This window comes from Miscanthus floridulus, chromosome 19, assembly GCF_019320115.1.
Source record: "Miscanthus floridulus cultivar M001 chromosome 19, ASM1932011v1, whole genome shotgun sequence".
NCBI lineage: Eukaryota > Viridiplantae > Streptophyta > Magnoliopsida > Poales > Poaceae > Miscanthus > Miscanthus floridulus.
In genome coordinates this window covers 3,631,588-3,636,827 of record NC_089598.1, presented here as the reverse complement: position 1 = coordinate 3,636,827, position 5,240 = coordinate 3,631,588, and the positions used below count along the sequence as shown (strand labels likewise).

The following is a 5,240-nucleotide window of genomic DNA, read 5'->3' as shown; positions in this document are numbered from 1 at the left end:
GTACTTGACAAATAGTCGGCTTCTGAATAATATGTCATCCTTTTTGGAGCGTCCTATGTATATGAAATATGAAGGGCGAGCCTGGTGCAAGCGGTAGAGTCTTACCGTCTATGATCGGAAAGTCTCGGGTTCAAGTCGTGGTCTCCTCGCATTGCCCAGACAAGGATAAGGCTTGCCACTGACACCCTTTCCCAGACCCCGCACAGAGCGGGAGCTCTCTGCACTGGGTACGCCCTATGTATATGAAATATATCTAAAGTTAGTAATATGAAATATATCTGTTTTCAACTTATCGTATGGCTTTATTGTAGTTTCATTGATCAACTCTACCATCATCATAGGATCTTGTGTGAAAATAAAATCCATTTATGTTAAAGCTACTATACTTATATGCGGTCATCGTTGGCCCCTTTGCCAAAATTTTAATCTCATATGTTGTTTCCTCACCCATTTCTTTCACCTGTATTCATGAAAACCTGCTATTAACCTAAAGGAAAAAGTCTACTCCACCCCCCCAACTATGGGGGTGGTCTACATAACCCCTCAACTATGAAACGGTCTGATTTACCCCCCGAACTTTCCAAAACCGTCTATTTTACCCCCCAGACGGTTTTCAACGGCGGATTTGCTACAGTAACGGGGTTTTGCTACAGTAACATCTGGTTGCTACAGTGCCAGAGTTTTGTCTTTTTCCCTTATTTCCGCTGAATCTTTAAAAAATCATAGTAAATCACAGAAAAATCATAAAATGGAAAATCTAATTTTGTTGGACTCCACATGAGTAGATCTACACAGTGAACATATAATATGGTACACTTTATCACAAAACTTTTACTGTAGATTTATATTAATTAGAAAATCTAATTTTGTCTGTAATTAATTGGAATTTATCTATAACTAAGTTATACATGGTCCAATGAGTATGAAATTTTTACTATAGTTTAAGCATATAATAATTAACCTATCATAAAAATTTCACCACAATTGGACCATAGAAGCTGCAACTATGAATTATTCTAATTAATTACAGATAAAATTGAATTTTCTAATTAATATAAATCTACAGTAAAAGTTTTGTGCTAAAGTGTACCATATTATATGTTTACTGTGTAGATCTACTCATGTGGAGTCCAACAGAATTAGATTTTCCATTTTATAATTTTTCTATGATTTACTATGATTTTTCAAAGATTCAGCGGAAATAAGGGAAAAGACAAAACACACGACACTGTAGCAAGCCGCCATTACTGTAGCAACCCATGTTACTGTAGCAACCTCCGCTGAAAACCACCTGAGGGTAAAATAGACGGTTTTGGAAAGTTCAGGGGGTAAATCAGACCGTTTCATAGTTGATGGGGTTATGTAGACCACCCCCATAGTGGGGGGGTGGAGTAGACTTTTTCCTTAACCTAAATGTGAAATCCATCTAAAGTTACATTTATTGAGATTTCTTCTTACTTACATGCAGCCCGAACCACTCATGAAAGGATGAATGATGAATGCGGTTGATGTCTTGTTTATTTTGAACACCAGTTGAGGATAGATATTGAGCATGCTTGCTGTGAATGTGTTATTTTATCAGTTTAGCAGGCGATGGAAATTGATCAAATGAAATGTTAAATAATTGAGATGTCTTACTCCAAGTAAGGTCCTATATTAGCATAGTTAAATAGAACATATCTATGAGCTTGTAGCCATGTCTTGTGATCTATACTCACTGCACACTTTTCAGCCAATCCTTGATCAATGTTACGGAAGAAAGGAGTTGTGCTACAATCTTCATAATTTATAATTTGATGGTTCAATTGATTTGCACCATGTAGATAGCAAGAACAGAGTGTAAGGCACTTAGTAAACGTAGACCACTCCATAATTGATCCCTTAGGGTGACTTTTTGTATGAACAGAACCCTTTAATCGCATTAGATATCTATATAAAAACAAAAGGCACGTTGATAATGTTATAAATATAGTAGGTACTTAAACCTTCAACTATGTTATAATATTTAGATGTCTAAAAAGATTACATCTCTACAGGCCACATGCTGCGAAAATGGACTGGACCAGCTATTTTTGCTTAGGCAGAAAGATGTACCATCAAGTGTACCATAATATCGAAAAAGAAAGGAAGGAATATAGTCTCAAGAAGGTTTAAGGTTTCAGCTATATCAGCCTCTAGACTTTCCATATCACTTATTCGAATGATAGGTGAGCTAAGTTTCTTGAAAAAAATTACTTATACGAATGACTGCAGCACTGACCATTTCAGGCAATATCCTTCTCACAGCAAGTGGCAGCAAGTGTTGTAGAATAATATGGCTCTCATGACTCTTTAGTCCAAATATCTTTTTCTCATTAACATGTATATTATGTAAGTATATCAGATGCATAACCATCAGAAACTTGACCCCTTTTAGTATTTGACAAAATATTTTTTTCTCATCCGAACTCATTAAGTATGGTGCAGCTGGTAAATACATTTGGTCATCCACTTCAACAGGGTGAAGATCACTTCTAATACCTAGAGCTTGAAGGTCGAGGCAAGAATTCAGATTATCTTTAGACTTCCCATCAGTGCCCATGAATGTATTAAGTAAGCTTTCACTCAAATTTTTTCCTATATGCATGAAATCAAAATTATGACGCAACATCAAATCTTTCTAATATGGAAGTAAGAACCAAATAGATCTCCTTTTGTAAATTACTAAGGGCTCCCCTTCCTTTCGTCTTTTCCTGGTTGGTTTCTTTCTAGATGGATCCTTGCCAAAACTATTACTAAGATTTTTAGTGCACTCCAAAATTTTCTCTCCAGAAAGTGGTTTAGGTGTTGGCCTAAACTCAGTTGTACCACCAAATTTATTAGCATCAAAGCTAAATGGGTAATTTTCATGCAAGAATCTTCTATAACCCATATAGCAAGTCTTGCTACCATTACAAAGTCTAAGTGAATCTGTAAAGAAGTGACAATCTGGACATGCAGCTTCACCAGATGTGACAGATCCAGACACATATCCTAGACCTGGGAAATCAGTAATAGTCCACAATACTACTACCCTCAACTGAAAATACTCGCCCCTTGAAGCATCATAAGTTCTAACACCATGTTCAAACATATCTAACAAGTCATAAATAAGTGGCTGACAATAGAGATCCATATCACTACCAGGAGCATTTCTACCAGGAATCAGATAAGATAGGATGAAATTTGATTGCTTCATGAACATTGAAGGTGGAAAGTTCAAGGGAATACATGTACCAGGCCAAACACTATAGCTAACATTCATAGTTCTAAATGGATTAAAACCATCAGTGGCGAATGCTAGACGTATGTTTCGGCTATCTGTAGCAAACTATGGATGGTCTTTATCAAAGGCCTCCCATAGAGGTGAATCTACAAGATGCCTTAGTAGACCATCCTTTTCTCGGTCTTCATCGTGCCATCTTGTTAGCCTTGCTGTTTTCGAGGACAAAAATAACCTTTTGAGTTGTTTCTTTATAGGAAAGTAACGGAGAACCTTCCTAAGAACCTTATGAATACGTTTCCCATCTAAACTCTTCCTTTCTGATTTTCATCGTGAAACCTTACATTTCGGACACGAATTCAGATCCACATTCCCCTTCCAATAGAGAATGCAATCATTTTCACATGCATGAATACTATTGTAACCAATTCTAATGGATTTCACCAATTTCTTAGCTTCATGAAATGTTCTAGGTAGTGCTGAACCCTCAGGAAGTGCATCATTAAGTAGATCTAAAAGCAGATTAATAGATCTATCAGACCATCCTCCAAGGAGTTTGATATGGAGCAATCTAATTAGGAACCTTAGTTGTGTATATTTCTTGCAATTTGGGTACAACTCCTTGTTATTTTCTGCAACTAGTTTAGGACAAGGCTCTAGAGTAGAACCGTTGTCCTCAAAATCTCCTCTATCATCCAAACCAGCAGCTAAGTCTCTAAGAAAATCAGATATATCATCATCCTCACTAGAATCCTCTATAAACTCAGCATCGTCATAATTCCCATCATCATGATTCATTGAAGAGCTACCTTCTCCATGTAAGGTCCATGTTCTATACCCTTTTAGAAACCCATCACATATCAAGTGCTCACGGACTTCACTTGCCTCTTTCCAAAATGAGTTAACACACTTTCTACAAGGATATAATATCTTGCTGCCTACCACTGAATTTTTAAATGCAAAAGCTAAGAAACTGTTCACCCCTTGCAAATATGTCGTGTTGTGCCTATATGAAAATTTTAGATTAAATTCCATTTTACCTAAAAATAGCACTCTCAGTAGTTGTGAAGTTATTATCTTTTATCTAGCATTATCATCAATCCATGTTTTATCCATCATCAACCTTTATGCAAGAGATCCAGCAGCTTACAGTATTAAATAAAAAAGCATATCACAAGCATTGAAATAGTTGCATACTTTGACAATATTGAAAAAATAGATGAATAGCTAGCGAAAGGGAATCCTACCGATGGAAACAAGGAGAGCTGCTGCCACAATATCGTTCGAACATCTTCTCGAGGTGTGCAAGTAGAACTACCTGTTGTCCAGCAGCAGCAGCAACACCACGCTCAACACCTACGCCCACCCAATGAAAGTTGCTGAACAAGTTAAAATCATAGAGCACAGGACTTGAATATATATATATATATATATGCAGCTACCCTAATAGAACAGTTTAGTTCTGGAATTGTGACATGAAATTACTGAAGGCTTGGTCCACATCACGTTACCCCAGCAAGCAACCAACACCACAACACAAGCAGACTAAAAAGTGAGTTCCGACCAATGGAGAAGCTGCCCTTGCACATCGCCAAGCAATGTCCAAGAAAGCAAAAAGATTCACGCATTTAGCTAAAATTAATTCACTCGGAACCAAAAATGAATCTTCAAGGCTGCTAAGACTAAAATGTGAAGAAAATCACTGAGTCACAAACCTTTCTTAAAGAACTCAGAGTGGCCGGCTGCTGAGACTGAAGTTCGACACCACATGGGGTAGGACACTGTAGCCCCATGGCGTGGCCCTCATGGCGGCGCGTCCCTCCGGCTGGGCGTGGCGGCGCGGCCCCCTCCTGGCCGCAGAACCTAGGAGAGGTGGCAGCGCGTGACCACTGCAGGGGTGGCGCGGCCCCCCTGCAGCGGCATGGTGCCTGGGCGCGGCCCCTGCTGGGATCCCTGGAGCGGCGGTGACGGGAGAGGACCGTGCGCCGGGCGGCGATTT

At 38.7% G+C, this 5,240-nt stretch overlaps 1 pseudogene; it reads right to left on the bottom strand.

Annotated features, from left to right (window-relative positions):
- Window positions 1-695: 695 nt before the first annotated feature.
- Window positions 696-4,276, bottom strand: LOC136525398 (uncharacterized; annotated as a pseudogene).
- Between the last annotated feature and the right edge of the window lie 964 nt (window positions 4,277-5,240).